Source organism: Somniosus microcephalus, chromosome 15 (genome assembly GCF_052327205.1).
Source record: "Somniosus microcephalus isolate GS21.2 chromosome 15, FLI_Smic_1.0, whole genome shotgun sequence".
In the NCBI taxonomy this organism is placed as follows: domain Eukaryota; kingdom Metazoa; phylum Chordata; class Chondrichthyes; order Squaliformes; family Somniosidae; genus Somniosus; species Somniosus microcephalus.
In genome coordinates this window covers 40,245,758-40,266,907 of record NC_141001.1, presented here as the reverse complement: position 1 = coordinate 40,266,907, position 21,150 = coordinate 40,245,758, and the positions used below count along the sequence as shown (strand labels likewise).

General features: G+C 48.6%; 1 protein-coding gene across 1 annotated transcript in view; it reads left to right on the top strand.

Annotated features, from left to right (window-relative positions):
• LOC147106640 (uncharacterized) overlaps window positions 1–21,150 on the top strand; it is a 230,370-nt gene that overhangs the window by 188,448 nt on the left and 20,772 nt on the right. The window lies entirely within an intron of this gene.

Genomic DNA, 21,150 nt, shown 5'->3' with positions numbered 1-21,150 from the left:
AGAGAAGTGAAGAGACATTAAGAGGTATTCAAAACGAGACGAGATGGTGATAGGACTAGTGGAGACAAAAGAGGGCTCTAGATTAGGTGTGAAATGCACTGGCAGAATGGGAGACAGCTGCCGTGAGGGAGAGAAAAAAAGGGGGGGAGGGCCAAAACAAAGGTGTGGATAAAAAATATAAGTAAAAATGTAATGGGGGCCAAGGTTATGATCTGATATTGTTGAACTCGATACTGAGTCCGGAAGGCTGTAAAGTGCCTAATCGGAAGATGAGGTGCTGTTCCTCGAGCTTACGCTGAGCTTACATGGAACAATGCAAGAGCCCGAGTACGGTGAGGTCTGAGTGGGAATGGGGCGGTGAATTAAAATGACAGGCGACCGGAAACTCAGGGTCATCCTTACGGACTGAGCGGAGGTGTTCCGCAAAGCGGTCACCCAATCTGCGTTTGGTCTCCCCAATATAGAGGAGACCACATCGTGAGCAGCGAATACAGTTTACTAGATTGCAAGAAGTACAAGTAAATCGCTGTTTCACCTGGAAGGGGTGTTTGGGGCCCTGGACAGTGGGAAGGGAGGAGGTATAAGGGCAGGTGTTGCATCTCCTGCGCTTGCACGGGAAGGTGCCGGGCGAAGGGGAAGGGGTGCTGGGGGTGAAGGAGGAGTGGACTAGGGTGTCTCGGAGGGAGCGTTCCCTACGGAAAGCTGAAAGGGGAGGGGAGGGGAGGGGAAGATGCGTTTGGTGGTGGGATCACATTGGAGGTGGTGGAAATGGCGGAGGATGATCCGTTGAATGTGGAGGCTGGTGGAGTGAAAGGTGAGGACAAGAGGAACCCTACCGTGGTTCCGGGAGGGAGGGGCAGGGGTGAAGGCAGAAGTGCGGGAGATAGAATGGACACGGTCGAGGGCCGTGTCAACCATGGTTGAGGAAAAAGGAAGAAATGTCGGAAGCACTGGTGTGGAAGGTGGCATCGTCGGAGCAGATGCGGCGGAGACGGAGAAACTGGGAGAATGGAATAGAGTCCTTACAGAAGGCAGGGTGGGAGGAAGTGTAGTCCAGGTAGCTGTGGGAGTCAGTGGGCTTGTAGTGAATGTTGGTATATAACCTATCCCCAGAGATGGAGATGGAGAAGTCGAGGAAGGGAAGGGAAGAGTCGGAGATGGACCATGTGAAGGTGAGGGAAGGGTGGAAATTGGAGGCAAAGTGAATGAAATTGTCTAGTTCAGGGCGAGAGCAGGAAACGGCACCGATACAGTCATCAATGTACCGGAAAAAGAGGTGAGGGAGGGGACCCGAGTAGGACTGGAACAAAGAGTGTTCCACATATCCCACGAGAAGGGATATGTGCTTTTTCAGTCTTGACAAAGGGTTTCGACCTGAAACATTGACTCTATTTCTCTCTCCACGGATGTTGGCTGGCCTGCTGAGTTTTTCCAGCATTTTCTGTTGTTATTTCGGATTTCCAGCATCTGCAGTATTTTGCTAAAGCACTTCTGCCTTGCAGCAGCTTACCAGAGATTCAGGAATGGCCAAGAACCAAAGGATTCCTCGCACTCTGACCACCATACTGACAATTGCAAGTAATCCTAAGCCCTCAATGTGGAAGTCCCATTTGCGAAATGACACACACCACAACTGCAACAGTTGCCATCTGAATTTTTATTTACAATAACCAACTGATGGCATTTTAAAAAGAAACACAACATTTCACCCAAGTGACTACCCTTGTGACTATTTGTGCAGTATCTTTCTCTTACACGTGCTCCTATGTGGTGCTTCCCCTGTGACTTCAGCAGATGTGGAGGCCCCTTGCTCACTTTCCTGCTGCTCCTGTCTCGAGACCTTTGGCGGGCGTCCTCTGGGGTTGTGAACCTGTGCGGGCTTGGCAACAGTCTGCTGCTCCTGCGGCTGTGCAGGAGTTGAGACGCCGATCTCAGTTGGGTGGGGACTCTGGTGGGGTTCTGACCGAGGGCTCTGCAGTGGCATGGTCGTGTGAGCACTTGGAGAGGAGCCCCACTTCCTTGTTCTCTGCCACCAACATCCCTCTCATGGGTCAGGTCCACCTCAGCACTTGCAAGCACCTTGCTGCACATCAGGGGGCCATGGGGACCCATATCTGCAATGGCAGTCCTACTCAGAAGGACTTCCAAAAAGGTCTGGTTTCTCTGTTCAATAGCTGACCATCGCTCCTCCAGAGATGTCAGTCTATTCTGAACACTCACCATGTTTTCTACACTGGTTGCCATCCTTTCCGTAGTGCTGCATTCATGCGCCAAAGACTCCACAAAGGCTCTGCTCATGTTCGCGATGGACTCCTCCATTTACTCCACACTCGCAGCGACCCTGGAGACAAAACCTGCCAGAGACTCCTGCACCTGTTCCTGGAGTTCCAGCACCGCTGTTCTTCTGGATGGACCCAGAGACAGAGGGTCGACATGCAGCTGAGCCAAGCTGGGAGAGTCCTGTGCCCTCCGACTAGGACTCTCCACTGCTGTCCCTGTCTCCACAATCTGCTGATGCTCACTTGTGAGCTGTGATACACCAGGTGACAACACTACTTTATCTCGTGATGGTCCCACCGAGGTGTGAGTGTCTGCGCTGGTGCTGGGTTGGTTGAATTCTACTGACGCTGCGCCCTCAGAGGTTGCAGCTTCCTCTGAGGAGTCTGGAGACTCAGGCTGTTCCTCCTGGATAGTGGGGACGGGTGCTTGCGATGGTCCTGTGGGGGAGTAAAGGAAAGAGTCAGAAATGTGAGGCCAAGGTTACATGCTGCATATTGCAGATGTTCATAAGTCCATCTGTTAGAGCATCAGAATCATTATCAGTGACTCATGCAATGTCAATGAGAGAGATGAAAAACTATTCTGTCACCAGCTTGCTGTGATGCACCCGTCTGTCCGTCCCCCACTTGCGCATCGTCCTCGAGTCCCACGATCTCCAGGATCGCCTCCTCCCAGGGAGTGAGCTGGACTCCTGAGGGTGGCCCTCCTCCTGTCCTCGCTCTTTCCCTCTTATTGTGAGCTCTCTTTTCCTGCAATGAGGGAGACAAGTGGAGTTTGAGTGAGAATGAAGGAGTGAGTGTAGAGAATCCATAGCATAGATGCTTAGAGGGAGACAAAGATGGAGTGAGTTGGCAAGACCAAGGGCCCTCCCTGTGTTTTGTAAGTTGTTTTCATAGCATCACATTGATGGGGAGTGTGAGGGCTGCATAGTGGAATAGTTATGTGAATGTGACCACAGAGAGAGAGGGAATGGGTAAGGGTGCAGGGATGTCAGTGTCAAGTGGGATGTGGAGGAAGAGGTTGCTAAAGCTGAGTGCTAGTGAGGAGAGGCAATGGGGATCAGATTGAGGGTGATGGGAAAGTCATACTCACTTTTCCAGTGCGCAGAAGGTCATGAAACCTCTTCCTGCACTGAAGCCAGGTACTGCGGATGAGGGACAACGAGTTCACCTCCTGGACCACCTGGACCCACACAGCCTTGGTCTGCTGGGGAGGCTTCTTCCTCCCTGAAGAAGGGAAGAGCACCTCCTTACTAGCTCTTGCTCCCTCCACCAAAGCTTGCAGGGCGACGTAATCAAATCTGGGAGCATACTTAGGTCTCCCGCTGCTCATTCTGCCTCCAGGTCCCTCTCACTGCAAAGGCCAAAAGGTTGGCAGTCTGCAGAAGAAGCAAGGCTTCTTGCAGACCTTAAATGCAGCAACAATGATGACATCATCAGAGGCGCGTTTCAGACTGAAAAAACGAATTGAGCCATGGGTTCCCACACGCTGGAACTCAATTGCCCAATTACAGTATGTGAAAATCGCATCAATCTCCCACATCGATTTGGAATCGGGTGGATAACACGAAAAGCGGATGACACGACCCCAGCCCGCCCCATGACAAATTCCAGCCCATAGAGTTTTCTTGTGCTGGTTCTTTCTGTCTCCTCTTACTCCTCCTGTGATAGTCATGTACTTGCCCAATTTAAGCTGAAACGTACAAGGGTTCCTGTGCTGCTGAGACCAAGAAAATATATCTGTGGGAAACAACCAGCCAGGAGTAGGCATTCTGGAGTTTCACTTCTTAATGTTTGAGATTCAGAGCAAAACTTTACCTCAATAAATTGAATAATTGAGGTGAAACATGTAATAAAGAAGTTGCACATTGAACTGTGAAGGAGTGGACTTGATGGACCAAATGGCCTTTTCTTGTACTATTCTTTAAATTCTTGTGTAGTTTGGGTATAGATAATGCTGAACGCAGTGGTCAGTGTGGACCTCTTTGCCAAGGAGCTGCAATTTGCACTCACCACTACATCAATACCATTGGAAGCATCCACTTTATCTTCCTTTTGGAGTACGAAGTTACTTTGATCTTTCCATTTGGACAACATTGGAGTCTATTGATGGTCAGACATGGCGTCACTTTCCTGAAGCGAAAAAGTCCATAATTCACAAAGAACTCAACGTCTTTTGTGTAAAAGAACTTGTCACTGGTTAGATGTTCTGTTGAATAATAATCTATTGGTCTGATATTTTCTGACAGAATCGTACACATATTTTATGCTGTGGCCCCTGGACCCTCTTCAAAGAGGGAGTCTTGCTATCCCTGCCATTTAACCAGGGAAGCGCTCCTTAGGTACCCTGTCGAAACAGTGAGTGTTGACATTGGCAGGTCACTAATCCCCATGAGTGTCTGGCTGTCTGCTGAGTTGGTTTTCATGGAGAACTGCCATCCCATAATTACCAGGGTCATCTGAGTGCGTCTTCCTGATAAATTACTATGAAATGACAGATCTCCGTAGGAGTCATGTCAATAGATAATCTGGAAACAATGCAGCAAGTTTGTGTTGAGTATTATCTTTAGATTTCCTCTGCATTTGCTCAAATGTTTCTATTGATGGAGCAGTGTTCTCCGGGGAATCTTACCCGGTTTAGTTAAATCTTGGTCTATGTAGCTTTGAAAAAAACTAGCCCAGTTCTAGATATTTTAGTGGATTTGTATTATTTTGTGTTCTGGCGTCCTGTTAATTTTCACTCAATGCCCTCAGGTTGTCATCTGGTGCTCAGTTTACATTGACAGCTGCAGCTTTGGTGGAACCGCAGATTCTGACCTTACTTTACAAGTATGAAGTTGGCCAATTGTATGGTTTAATTTGTGGTGTAATGTAAACTGACCTTTATGTATGTTTCCTCATGAGCTGCAAACTAAAATGATGGCTGGATTCATGGGCAAGTTGGCTTGTTGCATCCATGTGTGCCACCACTGTGCCTGCCTTGTACATCTTGCCTACAGGTCTGCCTGTAATCAAAGAAAAAAATAGTTGGCTCAGGTGCATTATACCTGTTTTGTGCTGAAAAGTACTGTGTTAAATGTGTGTGCACCCACGGTATGATGTATGATGTATAAGAACGCATGAACCCTGTCCCATCCTCCTCCTGTCCTAGAGAGAGAACCAAGTGGTTAAAGCAACTGATTTACAAGGATGTTACCAGAAATGCAAGGGTATACAAATCAGGAAAGGCTGAGGGGTGACCTAATAGAGGTCTTTAAAATTATGACAAATTTTGATAGAGTGGATACAGAGAGAATGTTTCCACTTGTGGGGAAGACTAGAGACTATTAATATAAGATAGTAACCAAGAAATCCAATAGGGAATTCAGAAGAAACTTCTTCACCCAAAGAGTGGTGAGAATGTGGAACTCGCTACCACAGGGAGTGGTTGAAACGAATGGTATAGATGCATTTAAGGGGAGGCTAGACAAGCATATGAGGGAAAAGGGAATAGAGGGTTATGCTGATAGATTTAGATGAGGAAAGACGGGAAGAGGCTTGAGTGGAGCATAAATGTCGGCATGGACTGGTTGGGCCGAATGGTCTGTTTTTGTGCCATATATACTATGTAATCCTATGATTTTTATTTTGCACTCATCAGAACTCTGCAGTCAACAGGCCAGATGTGCTTTGGTAACAATCCACTTTCAATGTTGGCTGTATCTAAAGATCTGGTAGATGTAATCCAAGTACCAACAAGAATATTGGAGTAATAGGGACTGAAGCTTTTGGTTGTCTGTGGCATTGCTTTAATGGCCTGGCCACTGGCCCAGACTTTGGTCCAAGTTCACTGATTTAAGGTTTGATCTTTGGAATATTTCTGAAGCAAGCTAATGCAATGGCAGGGCTATAAATCTTGTGTCTGATGGATATGATGGCCTCGATTTTCATTGGGCCGTGAGGCGGGCTTTTAGGCGTGCGGGGGTTAAAATCGCAAAACCGAGGGGTCGCGACCCCTCCGCCTGGTTCCCGCCTCCACGCCATTTTAACCTAGGTGTGTCTGATTGACCCGAATCAATCCTGCCTACAACAGGCGGGACTGGTCTTTAGGGCCCTTAAACAGCACTGATTGGCCTTTATAATCCCATTTTTAAGGCCCTTGCCTATTTAACCCTTTTCCCACGTAAAACACGCCTGGTGGGGATCACGCCTGTGAAATATGGCGTGAACACTATTGGCTTGCTGACTATCAGCTGCAGGCCCAACATTAAAGAGGATGTTTGATGAGTCATCATTTGCAGGTGGCAGGACTTTGTTGTCTCAGGTCTGGGGGAACTTTTAGAAGGCATAACCACAGCTGTGGAAGTTCGGAGCCTGACACCCATCTCCAGTGTGACCTCCTGCGAGACCCCTCTCGCCACCCTCACTCAGCGCTTCCTCAACTGAGGCACCTACCAGAAGCATGGGAGGCCTTTTTTTCCTTCCCCTCTTGGCATTAGAGGACCTCCAGCTCCATTCACGAAATGACACACGCCACAACTGCAGAAGTTGCAATCAGAAATTTTATTTACAATAACCAACTGATGGCATTTTAAAAATAAACAAAATGGGGTCGATTTTCCTGGAGCCGTCAGGCGGGGTTTCAGGCATGTGGGGTGGGGGGGGAATCCCGAATTCGGGGGTCCCGATACCATCCCGCCCAAAACCCGCCTCCATGTAAGTTTCACAGGAGGCGGGTACCCGCCCCGCACTGGGACCCGCCGACCCGAGGCGGGAAGGGATTAGTGCCAATTAACTGCCTGTTAACAGGTAGTTAACAGGCAGTTTTTAGCCTAATCCCTATTTTGAAGGGTGTCGTGTGGGATTCCCGACGGCTCCAAACCACGCCAGGTTAGAGCAGGCGGCCCGTCGGGTTGAAGGACTTGGAGGGGTCGCGATGTCGGTGTTCAGGTGAGTGATGGGTGCATGAGTGCAAAGGTAAGTGTGTTTGGTGTGTCTAAAGTGTGTAAAGAAGTTTAAATTACCTGTACTTACCTTAACAGCCTTTCTTCCTCTGGGTTTCGGGAGTCCATCACTCAGCCGGCACTGAAAGCAAAATGGCTGCGATCTGTCAAAAGTGACAGCCTTCAGCTTTCATTGCCGGTGAGACTTCTAACTGAGTCTGTGTAGAAGGATTCAGGTTAGAAGTCAGACTGTCAGTATTTGACAGCTTCAAACAGCTGTGAAACACTGATATTTCATCTGTCAAGACCTCTTGACAGATTAAATTTCAGTCTGTGACATCACCTGTTGCCGGGTGGCCCTTAATTGGCCTGCTGAGCCCGCCCAGCGGGCTCAACAAGGTCAATCAAGGGAAAATCGCGTGGATTGGCTGGACATCGATGTAGGCGGGACTAAAACCTGAAAGTTGTAGTCCCGCCTCCTTCCCGACAGCGTAATGAAAATCGACCCCAACATTTCACCCAAGTGACTACCCTTGTGACTATTAGTGCTTTATTTTCCTCTTACGCGTGCTCCTACGTAGTGGTTCCCCTGTGGCTTCAGCAGGTGTGGAGGCCCCTTGCTCACTTTCCTGCTGCTCCTGACTCGACACCTTTGGCGGGCGTCCTCTGGGATGGCGAGCCTGTGAGGGCTCACCAGCAGTCTGCTGCTCCTGCGGCTGTGCAGGGGTTGAGACCTCTGTCTCTGTTGGGTGTGTACTCCGGCGGGGCTCTGACCGAGGGCTCTGCAGTGGCATGGAAGTGTGAGCGCTTGGAGAGGAGCCCCCACTTCCTTGAGGGCTGCCACCAACCTCCCTCTCATGAGCCAGGTCCCCCTCAGTGCCTTCAAATGACTTGAGGGCACCTTGCTGCACATCAGGGGGGCCATGGGGACCCGTATCTGCAATGGCAGTCCTACTCAGAAGGGCTTCCATGAAGGTCTGGTTTCTCTGTTCAATAGATGCCCATCGCTCCTCAAGAGATGTCATTCTATTCTGAACACTCACCATGTTTTCCATATTCCTCCATGGCCGTAACCCTCCTCTCCTCTACCGTAGCCAGCCTTACCACGGAGGCAGCAATTATTTCCACGTAGGTAGCCATCCTTTCCGTGTTGATGCGTTCATGCGCCAATGACTCACAAAGGCTCTGCTCATGTTCGCAATGGACTCCTCCATTCGCTCCACACTCGCAGCGAACCTAGAGACAAAACCTGCCAGAGACTCCTGCATCTGTGCCTGGAGTTCCATCACCTCTGATCTTACGGATGGACCCAGAGGCAGAGGATCGACATGCAGCTGAGCCGAGCTGGCAGAGTCTTGCGCCCTCCGATGAGGTCTCTCCACTGCTGTCCCTGTCTCCACAGTCTGCTGATGCTCACTTGTGAGCTGTGAATACACCAGGTGACAACTCTACTCTATGTCCCGAAGGTCCCACCGAGGTGTGAGTGTCTGCGCTGGTGCTGCGTGCGCTTATTTCTGATGACGCTACGCCGTCAGAGGTTGCAGATTCCTCTGAGGCGTCCGGCTGCTCAGGCTCTTCCTCCTGCACCGTGGGGATGGGGACTCTCGATGGTCCTGTGGGAGGGTCAAGGAACAAGTTAGAGATGTGATGGCAAACTTACATGCACTTTGCATTTTGCAGATGATCATAAGTATGATGTAGCTTCAGAATCATTATCAGCGACTCATGCATTGCCAATGAGAGAGATGGAAAACTATTCTGTCACCAGCTTGCGGGGATGCTCCTGCCTGTCCTTCCCCAATGTCCACATCTCGGTCAGCCCCGGCAATCTCCAGCATGCCTTCCTCCCAGGGGGTGAGGTGGGCTAATGAGGGCGGCCCTCCTCCTGTCCTGGCTCACTCTCTCCTGTTGTGAGCTCTCTTTTCCTGCAATGAGGGAGACAAGTGGAGGTTGAGTGAGAATGAAGGAGTGAGTGCAGAGATTGCATAGCTTAGATACTTAGAAGGAGACAAAGATGGAGTGAGGTTGTAATACCAAGGGCCCTCCCTGTGTGTTGTCAGTTGTGTTCAAAGCATCAGAGTGATAGGGAGTGTGAGGGCTGCATGTTGGCATAGTTCTGTGAATGTGAACATAGAGAGAGAGGGAATGGGTAAGGGTGCATGGATGTGAGTGTCTAGTGGGATATGCAGGAAGAGATTGCTAAAGCTGAGTGCTGGTGAGGAAAGGCAATGGGGATCAGATTGAGGGTGATGGAAACTTCATACAGTACTTACTTTTCCAGTGCGAAGAAGGTCATGGAATCTTTTCCTGCACTGCAACCACGTTCTTCGTGTTAGCCCCAAGGAGTTGACTTGACCTGCCACCTCTAGCCACACAGCCTTGGTCTGGCTGGGAGGCCTCTTCCTCCCTGAAGAAGGGAACAGGACCTCCCTGTGGGCCCTAGCACCATCCAATAATGCCTGTAGTGAAGCCTCATCAAATTTAGTTGCAGATCTGGCCCTCCCGCTGGCCGTTCCTCCTGCAGGCTCCTGTGCCATCTTAATGTTGAAGGCTGGAAGCCTGCAGAGGAAGCAAGGCTTGCTGTGGACCTTAAAAGCAGCAGCAATGATGATGTCATACTCTGCGACTTTCTGACTGGAAATACTCAATTGCCAAGGCTTTCCACACGCTGGAAATCAATTGGCCAATTGTGTTAAATTTACATCAATCTCACAGACCCATTTACAATCGTGTCGGAATCACTAAATTCGGGGAAACCGCCAATTCCCCGCACCTGAACGAAAATCGACCCCGATGTGTTATTATAAATGACATGGTGTAACTTTCCTTCTTGCCAAGGCAATAAATGGGGCTGTAAATACCAACTGTTAAACACACCGTACGGTTAATTATCACTATTAGATTGCTCTTGCATCATAAAGTAAACCACATTACACACAATTAAGCCTTGCAACGGGATGAAAATATTTAAAGAGATTTGTGGAAGTTCTTGAAACATTCAGTGAATGCGCACGCAGAGATTCAGATATGCACATGTATCTGAGACCCTTTTACTGTCAACAAGTTGCCTGGGATGTATAGAACTACATTCACAATGTCTTGTGTTTCATTTCCTCTGTGTTGTATTTCTTGTTGTCGATTAAATCTCTTTCCTCTTTGCGTGGCATCCTGTGAAAGAGTGAAGTGTGAATCAAGTGCATTGCAAAACTTTCATGTCATTAATACAAAAAGTCATGCATGTCATAAAGCTGATTCTTCCTCGGCATCTGGCTGTCTTTCACTTGTTTGCATTTGCCCCTGAATGGGGCTGGCTTGGCAGTGCCTGCTTGTATTTGCTTCTGGATGGGGCAGGGTTGACAGTGCCTTGCCTGTGCATAGGACCTTGTGGCTGCCCCAGGATGAACAAGTTAAAATCAGCTTTACTACTAAGTTCCGAATTACAGTTTGGGGTGTGAGATACTGTGACAATTTACCATAGGATGGTGAAACGGGATTTGGAGGTGTGCCTGCTCACCCTGGTTTGGGAGCTGTTGAATGGGTTCAAATATATATTTTTTGAAGTTTCTGCTCAGAGCTGTGGAGGCTGGGTCATTAAATACATTTAAGGTGGAGATAGACACATTTTTGCAAGATAAGGGAGTTAAGGGTTATGGGGAGCGGGCGGGGAAGTGGCTTTGAGCCCAAGATCAGCCGTGATCTTATTGAATGGCGGAGCAGGCTCGAGGGGCCAAGTGGCCTATTCCTGCTCCTATTTCTTATGTTCTTATGTCACCTGAAGAAGGAGCAGCGCTCCGAAAGCTTGTGATTTCAAATAAAGCTGTTGGACTATGACCTGGTGTTGTGTGATTTCTTACATTTGTCCACCCCAGTCCAACTCCGGCATCTCCACACCCTGAATAGGAGTGTCAGCTAGATCCTTGACTAAAGAGACAGCACCTCTTCAGACCTAGATGTTGTTGGCTGGAAGGGATCAGTACTTGCTTACCCTGGATGGGTTGGGAGGAGGGGAAAAGGATGCAGAGGAGAGTGATACGCGTATTTTGTTTCTGAGTTATGATCATCAATCATTGAATCACCAGGAAAAAAGTTTTAGGTGCCCACTATTTTTTGAGTTAAGCATAATGGGGCAGTAATTCCTCCCCAAACGCGTGAGTACGGAAGGGGTGCTCACGTGTCTGGCCGGAGGAAATGCCGGTTTTCAGCATGCACAGCGCATGCGCTGAAAACTGGCATTTCCTCTCCTCTAACCCAAGAGTTGAAGAGGCTAACGCGTGCGCTGTAGGGGGCAGCGCGTGCGTCTTGGATTTCCTCTGTTTTGGGGGATTTGCGCATGTGTAAAGGCCTCCGGTCTTTACGCTTGTAAAAAGCACACGTAAGTATTTATTTTTACAGGTAAGTGGTGTTTTAGTGCAATTTAGAATTTTTTTTTCCACAGGTTTATTATTTTAAAGAATCTACAATAAGGTAAGTTTAGTTTTAGACCCTTTTTATTAAAAATTTATTTTTTTCAAAAAAAAAAATTATTGTTTAAATTATTTTTTTAAACTTATTTATACTTAATTTAATGATTGGGATGTTTTTTAAATTTTTATTTAAAGTTTAAATAGTGTTTTGGGCCCCCGTAGTTTTCATGAGTTTGACAGTTCTTACTCTCAAACTCATGAATGAACCTTCCCCTCCCCTGATTGGTTGTACAGTGCTCACCTGATCCCAGCCGGCACATCGCACTAACTACGCTGCTGGATCAGGTAAGCACTGCGCGCTGACATCTGAACCGGGCCTGTGACAGGAAATGCAAGCAGGCCCGGGCTTCAGATGTCAGTGCGCAGGGTGAGTGCAGATCGGGGGCTTGCACGCGCGGCAAGCCCCCGACACCAAGTTCTGGGCCATTGTCTCATTCCTGAAATTCCAGTCCCTAGCATCATTGCAAGTTAAATTGCAGTTGCTAGCAATTTAATGGAAAACTAAATAAAGTCATCCACTGCAAAAATTCAACCTTCCACAGCAACACGATTTCTTTGCACTGAGCAAAATCCAGCCAAAAGAAATGCTTACTCAAAAATAAACAGCAAATTTTAAAATAACTTTTTAAACTGATATCAGCCATAAAAAGTCCACTTCTGCAGCCCAAGCCAGTCCAATTGCACCCATTATATGTGGGCGAGTGTGCAACAGAGTCAAAGCTGGCAACAAAAAGTGAAATTCGGCATGTAATCAATTGACAATGGGCCAGAAATTCGGGTCGGAGGCTTCCCGCGCGTGCAAGCCCCCAACCTGCACTTACTTAGCGCGCCAGCCGTTGTGCTGTGGGCCCGCGTGGGATTCCGATCCTGGGCCTGCTCCAGCTGCTGGCGCGCAGTGCTTGCGTATCCCAGGGGCGCAGTTAGTTCGAAGCGTCCCCTGGGATCACGTGGGCCATGGAGAGCCAATTGTAGCAGGGAATCTCTATTCATAGATTTGACAGGAAGACCTGTCAAATCCATGAATAGAAATCGGCCCCAAAACCTAACTAAAACATCAAATAAATTTTTTTTTAAATCACATTTTAAAAATAACTATAAATTACATAAAATAACTATTTTAAACAATAATTTAAATTTTTGAAAAAATTAATTACAGTTTTTAACGGGGCTAAAAATAAACTTACCTTTCTTTAAAGTATTTAAAAATAATAAACCTGTGGAAAAAATGTTTTAATTTAATTAATTAATATCTAAGCAGCCTGTTTTGCGTAGGAGTGCTGGGCATCAGTGTTCCCGTTAAGCTGCGAGGCTGGAGGTCCCGCGCAGGCCACTCACTGGCTTCACAATGGAAAAAACGCACATGCGCGGAAATTTGAATGGGTCGCGCGGCCCATTAAAGGAGCCGTGGACTCCCCGAAAATTAGAGGGAACATTGCTGGGCTCCCATTTAAAGACCTGCCTGAACGCTGATTCAGGTGGGCAAATGGATGCAGGAGGTTCCCGTCAGATTTTCAACTGCCGGTCGCTCGTTCTTCAAGCAAGAAACAAGCAGCCAGCGGTGGAAAGTCTCCCCCCTGATGTGTGGACCTCTTGTTGGAACTGAAAACTGTTAAATAATTGAGTTATTTTAATACTGATCAAAATAAAATTGGGGAAGAAGGGGTAGCGAGAGAAAGAGAGTTAATGTCCCATTTGTTGCCCTTTCTCCTTATTCTTTAAATTTTATCCCCGAATAGTCCTACCCTAAATGCAAACACTTAACGTGTTATCAACTCCCAAATCCGTGCCCATTTTTCCTGCAACTCCATGTTTGAACCTCTCCATTCAGATTTCCACCCCTGCCACAACACTGAAATGGTCTGAATCAAAGTCACAAATGATATAATCTGTGACTGTAACCATGATGCACAATCCTTCCTCATCCTTCTCGACCTGTCTACAGCCTTTGACACAGTTGACCACACCATTCTCCTCCATTGTCCAGCTGGGCGGGACTGCCCACGCCTGGTTCCAATTGTATCTATCCAGTCATAACCAGAGAATCACCTGCAATGGCTTCTCTTACGGCGCCTGTACTGTTCCCTCTGGTGTCCCCAAGGATCTAGCCTTGGCCCCCTCCTATTACTCATTTACATGCTGCCCCTCAGCAACATCATCAAAAGACATAGGCTGGAATTTTCTGTACCTGGGCGGGTCGGGTGGTCGCCGTGGTAGGTCGCGACCCCGTTCCTGATTCCATGCCGCTCCTCAGTGCGACTTTGCCTTAATGGGGCCTATTAAGGCCGCCCTGCATGTTACCCGGTTCAATTAAATGGTGCGGGTCTCATGACGTCAGTGATGACTCGTTTTCAGCGGGATATTTAAAGGAGCCAAGGCCACATTGCATTTGAAGGTTCATCTCGGAGTGTGTGCAGGCAGCACCCTGTGCAATTGGACTGCTGGAAAGAGTGCCAAATATGACTGCACTGAGACAGAGGGCTGCACCCAGGTTCTCTGATGACTCCCTCCACGTGCTTGTGGAGGGAGTCAGAGCAGGCAGGGAGGTCCTCTTCTCTGCTGATGGGTGGAAGAGACCTCCCCAGGAGACCAAAAGAGCCTGGCTCCAAATAACAGAGGAGATAAACAGCAGGGATGTGGTCAGGAGGACCTGGGTGCAGTGCTGGAAATGTTTCAATTATCTCATTAGATCAGGAAAGGTGAGTACAGAGCCACACTTAACTTCATCCTGCTGTGCCTCTCATCACATCCCCATCACTCTGCCTTCCCAACTCTGCTGCTGCTCAACCTTACACCATCTGCACTTGCATGTCCACCCATCCCTCTCTCTCTCTCTACTTTATCACATCCCCATCTGACTAACCACCCCTCACACTCACCTTCATCCTAATACAATCATACCAACTAATAACACACAAGGAGGCCACTTGGCATTGCCACCCCACTCCATCATAGTCTCCCTCTAAAGATGTAACCCATCCAGTCCTTACGCTCATTCCAATACTCTCACTCAACCTTCTCTTTCCCTCCTTGCAGGAAAAGAGAGCGCACAATAAGAGGGAGAGAACCAGAAGTGGAACGCCATCATTGGCCCCCTAACATCAGCAGAGGAGGCTGCCTTGGAAGTTTCTGGAGTCGCTGAGCAGCTGGAGGTGGCAGATGGAGAGAGGGGGACATCTCAGCAACCTGGTGACAAACTTGCATCTCATACAGCCACATGGCATACACAGTCGCTCATATGGGGACTGATGTCAGCAGCCACTGAATGGTCATCATGGGCATAATGGTATCTGTACCCATTCTTCATATGACACATCTAACTCATCTCTTTAATCTCCCACAGGTCCATCAAGGGCTCCCCTCCCCATCCCCCATACAGTCCAGGAGGAAGAGGAGGCGCACCATCACCAGACATGAGCGCACTCAGCACCAGCGCAGATACACACACCTCGATGGGTCCCATGTGAGATAGAGTAGTGTTGTCACTGGGTCCGTCACAAGTCACAAGTGAGCAAGAGCAGATGGTGGAGACAGGGACATCAGTGGAGACTCCTCGTAGGAGGCCGCAGGATGCTCCCTGCTCTGCTCAGTAGAGCCTCAGGGGCCATCCAGAAAGAGGGTGATCCTGGAGGTGCAGCAAGAAGTGCAGGAGGCTTTGACAGGTTTTGCAAGCGCGATATCTGCAAATGTGCAGGGGATGGAGGAGTCCATCTCCAAAATGAGCACCACCATGTTGCAGGCGATGGTGACTAGGCTCTTCCTTGGATAGGATGACCACCTGCACGGAGCAGCTAATGCGCCACTCACAGGAGCACATGGTCTCTATGGAGACTTACCCACCCGGAGAAACCTGTAAAAAAAACGGAAGTTCCAGGCGTACGCGCTGCCTCTCCGGCACACGCGTTCGACCTGTGATCCCCTTCTTTCAAGGGAACGGAAGTCCCGGTTTCACGCACATGCACAGTGCATGCACGAAACTGGCACTTTCGTTGGCCCTACGCATGAGTACACAGTGCGTACTCACCCATGGAGACCCGAATTTCTGGCCCATAAACTTCATGCCTCTAAAGAGGTTTGCACTGAGATATCAGTGCTGCCTCCTGAACTCTGGCCAATATTTTCTCTACAAGGTATGATGCATGGTGCCTGTGTGCCTGATTTTGTGCCTGCATTCACTGGGCAGGAGGCTCTGCACTGTCGGTGGAGCCTCTAAAATTCAAGGTATATGCTACAACAACAGAAAATGCTGGAAACACTCAGCAGGTCAGGCAGCATCGTGGAGAGAGAAACAGAGTTAACATTTCAGGTCAATGACCCTTCGTCAAAACTGGAAAAAGTTGGAGAAGTAACAGATATTTAAGCAAGCGTGGGGCAGGGAAAGGGGGGAGGGGAGGAAGAAACAAAGGAAGGGTTTGTGATAGGATAGAAGGCAGGAGAGATTGAAAGACAAAATGGATGATGGTGGAGGCAAAAGGAGATGGTAATGGGACAAGTTAAGAAGCAAAAATGACTCTAGATGAGGTGTAAATGACAATGGCAGAATTATCAGCAGCTGCCATGTGAGAGAGAAAAGGCAACATGGGGGCCGAGGTTATAGTCTGAAATTGTTGAACTCGATGTTGAGTCCAGAAGGCTGTAAAGTGCCCAATTGAAAGATGAGGTGCTGTTCCTCGAGTTTACATTGAGCTTCAGTGGAACAGTGTAAGAGACCGAGGACAGGGAGGTCAGAGTGGGAGTGGCGCGGAGAATTAAAGTGACAGGCGACCGGAAGCTCGGGGTCACCCTTGCGGACTGAACGAAGGTGTTCCGCAAAGCAGTCAAGGTATATGCTGTTTGATCCAGGCAGCACTGCTGCCTACAAATTAACAGATAAAGAACTCCCTCAGTGACAGGGCAACTTGATTAAAGTGTTACTGGATGTAGCTTTGGTCAGACGCAGGTGTAAGGGTAAATGTTTGTAAGGCTCCGCTCCCAGGCTCAGAGCCTCACTCAAAGGGCCCGCAGATCAGTGGCCCTATTTGTGATGCTCCCATTTTTTTGGTCCTTGAACTGATTCGCTGGAAAGTCAGGAGCATCTCAAATGGGGCGCATTGACCTTTTGTGCCATGTCCTCATCGAGCAGGGCTCCATGTCGGAAATAGAACTTCACAGCATTTACCCTGTCACTTCCAGTTGTAACCATGTGTGAAAATAGTCTGGTCGAAAATTCCAAGAGAAATTGCAACTGTTACACGCTTTTGTCTGGTTGTCTGCCAAGGTTTGAGGACTTTTAACTTTTTGTTTGCTTGACTGCTTCAAAAAAAAAGTCTTCACATCAAAGAAGTTGGACAGGATAAATATCCCAGTTCTGGCTGCTGGTCTTCAGCTCCAGTGAGAATGCACCAGACTCTGTGGTTGCCCGAGGCTGCAGTAATCCATGTATAAAATCTTATCCCTAAAACATACATTCTGAAACTGCTATTTGTGCACCAAAGAATCCATTTGATTAGCAGATTCCATTCCAAAAAACTGTTAAAAGGAACGTCCTGAGGAGAGTATACTAACCCTTTTTTGGACAGATTCCAGTTCTCTCACACAAGTATTATGTTGTTTGGTATGTTGTAAATAGCTTTTTGCCTCCATACGTCACTTTGTTTTGTAAATAAACCCTGAATAGTAATTTAGCTGTGTAACGGTGTGGTATTTTCTAATCCAGATTCACATTCTGCATAGTCTTAGTATGGAATTTACCGTGATTGAGTTTTATTGTTAGACCTGGGTTAAGCTATCTCAAATAGAGCAGAATAGAGAGAGAGGACAATTTGTTTTTTAAAAACTCACCCAACATGGCCGGTGGGAGGCTCGAACCACTTTCAGGTTCGTGCCTCATTAACATTTTCTTGGCGCGCTGCAGGCGGACACTGAGGGAGGGGCACAAGAACAGGTTGGCAGTGGTCTAGAAGATTTTTGTGGGACTCAAAGGAGCACTGACCATACAAAAATCTTAAACTAACCTTTAAGATAAGGCTTCCAGTAGTCAGGTTAAGGACCAGCAGTTAGGCCTCTAAAGGCCTAGAGAAAGTGGGGCTGGCATGTGCCACACGTGCTTCGCCCATTTCTCGTAGAAAGTTTCACCTGGGGTCCGAAAAGTCTGTTTGGAGGAGCAAAGAGCTGAGGGAAGGTGAACTGGCGCTGGATGAAAGAGTCATGGCAGCTGCCAGAAAATTTGGCGCACACATGATGATCGTCCTATAGTTACAGATGAGCTGCACATTGAGGGAGTGGAAGCCCTTGTGGCTTATCAAGACTCCTGGGTGATGATGGGGTGCCCTGATGTGCATAGTCGATGACACCCTGCAGCTGTGGGAAGCCAGCCAGAGTGACAAAGCTGAGCACCCGCTCAGTAACACTGGCTTCATCAGTGGCAAAGTTGATATAATTGGCTGACTTCTCAAAGAGGGCATCGGTGACCTTTGTGATGCATCTGTGGGTGGCCGACTGCGAGATGCCGCAAATGCCTGCTGCAGATCCCTGGAAGGAGCCTGAGGCGAAGAAGTTGAGGGCGCTGGTGACTTGACAGCCACCAGTAAGGTTTGTCCACCAGGTCCTCTGGGCTGCAGGTCTGGCTCCAGCAATGTACAAATGTCTGCGACGACCTGGCGCGATAGCCTGAGCCTCCTTTGGCACTGCTGCTCAGTCATGTTGAGGAAGCTCATCCTTTGCCTCTATACCCTGTGTTGGGGGTATCACCTCCAGCGTGGTGCAGCTCTGCGATGCTGCCCTCTGTCCTGTGGAGCATCAGGTGGTTGAGCAGAAGGTTGGTGGTGGTATTGTTGCTGATGCTGGTGTGCCTGGTGCTGCTTGTGTTGGGGCTTATCGTGGTCCAATTCTGAGGACCAAGGTGAGACACAATAGACGGCACCCATGCTTAAGTAATAGATGACAGGTCAAGTAGAGATGACAGAAGCAATCGATCAATTATGTGATAGGTTCTAACAATGAGATGAGACTGGATGGTGACTTTGTTGGAAACACGCAGCCTGTAGAAAGCTAAATCTGTGCTGGGAATGCACTCAGCAATAGCTTCTGCCTGAGGAAAGTGATCAGCTGTGAGGTGGGAGTTTTTATTGTACTTTCCACGCTATGCACTAATCAGCTGGATCAATGGCCACTCAACTTCCGCCTCAGGTTGACAGACATGGTTCCAAGCTGCGTGATTCCCGTGGTTATCCAGTGAAATTTGAAAGGTAGGGTTAAAAACGACATAAGGGTCTGACGTACCTAATAATGATTTAAATTAGCTCGCCTGCCTCTGCCGTTCGGGTCGCTGCCGTGCCGGCAAATGCGCCTGAGGGAATGGCGCGTGGGGGCGGGATGACGGCGGCTTCCCGACCCGCTGCAAAATTTTTCAAAGTTCCCACCCAACCCGCCTCCAATCGTGCCTGCACGGACCCCAGAAAACTCCGGCCAAAATGTCAAGTTCCACTTGTACGCTAATGACTCCCAGCTCTACCTCACCACCACTGCACTCGACCCCTCCACTGCCTCTGTGTTGTTTGACTGCTTGTCTGACATCCAGTCCTGGATGAGCTGGAATTTCCTCCAATTAAACATTAGGAAGACCAAAGCCATTGGGCTGGATTTTCATTAAGCTGTCGGGAAGGAGGCGGGACTACAACGTTCGGGTTTTAGTCCCGCCTGCATCGACGTCCGGCCAATCAATGCGATTTTCCCTTGATTGACCTTGTTGAGCCCGCCCAGCGGGCTCAGCAGGCCAATTAAGGGCCACCCGGCAACAGGTGACGTCACAGACTGAAATTTCATCTGTCAAGAGGTGTTGACAGATGAAATATCAGTGTTTCACAGCTGTTTGAAGCTGTCAATCACTGACAGTCTGACTTCTAACCTGAGTTCTTCTACACAGACTCAGTTAGAACTCTCACCGGCACTGAAAGCTGAAGGCTGTCACTTTTGACAGATCGCAGCCATTCAGCTTTCAGTTCCGGCTGAGTGATGGACTCCCGACACCTAGAGGAAGAAAGGCTGTTAAGGTAAGTACAGGTAAGTAAAACTTCTTTACACACTTTAGACACACCAAAAACACTTACCTTTGCACTCATGCACCCATCACTCACCTGAACAACGACATCGCGACCCCTCCCACTCCTTCAACCCGACGGCCCGCCTGCTCTAACCTGGCGTGTTTTGGAGCCGTCGGGAATCCCACACGACACCCCTCAAAATAGGGATTAGGCTAAAAACTGCCTGTTAACTACCTGTTAACAGGCAGTTAATTGGCACTAATCCCTTCCCGCCTCAGGTCGGCGGGTCCCAGTGCGGGGCGGGTACCCGCCTCCCTTGAAACTTATGTGGAGGAGGGTTTTGGGCGGGATGGTGTCGGGACCCCTGAATTCGGGATTTTTGCCCCCCCCCCGCACGCCTGAAAGCCCACCTCACGGCACACTGAAAATCTGGCCCATTGTCTTTCGCCTCCTCCAAAAAACTCCGTTCCTTAGCCACCGATTCCATTCCCCTCCCTGGCTACTGTCTCAGGCTGAACCAGACTGTTTGCAACCTCTGTGTCCTGTTTGATCCTGAGCTGAGCTTCCGACCCCATTTCTTCTCCATCACCAAGACTGTCCACATCTACTTCTGTAATACCACTCGTCTCTGCCCTACCTCAGCCTATCTGCTGCTGAAACCCTCAACCATGCTTTTGTTACCTCCAGACTCGTCTATTCCAATGGTCCCCTAGTCGGCCTCCCTACTTGCAGCCTCTGTAAACTTGAGCTCATCCAAAACTCTACTGCCCATACGCTAACTCACCCCAAGTCCCATTCATTCATCACCCCTGTGCTCACTGACCTACATTAGCTACCGATCTACCAATGCCTCGATTTTAAAATTCACATCCTTATGTTCAAAACACTCCATAGCCTCACCCCTCCCTATCTGTAACTTCCTCCAGCCCTACAACCCTCCAAGAACTCTGCGTTCCTCCAGCTCTGGCCTCGTACATCCCCCACTTCCTTCTTTCCCACCATTGGCGTCCTGTGCCTTCAGCCAAGTAGGCCCAAAGCTCCAAAATTCCCTCACTAAACCTCTCTGCCCCACTGCCTGTCCTCCTTTAAGATGATGCTTAAAACCTACCTCTTTGACCAAGCTTTTGGTCACCTGTTCTAATGTCTCTTTTGGCTCGGTGTCAATTTTTTTTCTTATTACGCTCCTGTGATGCGCCTTGGGACATTTTACTACATTAAGGTTGCTATATAAAAGCAAGTTGTTGTTGCTGCTCTTTCTTTCCTTCCGTATCTCCTTTTTCCTGTATTTCTATTTCTTTCTTCACAGCCCACTTGGCTGTGGGTTTTCCAACATTTTTCTCTTGATTTCTGTTGCCCTCTGGTGGAATAAAGTAAGAGAAATGCCGGAGAGTTACTGGCATAGTGTGTGCAGACAGGAGATCGCAATCCTCTAGTGGCAGGGCAAGACATTCCCGACATGACGCTCTCG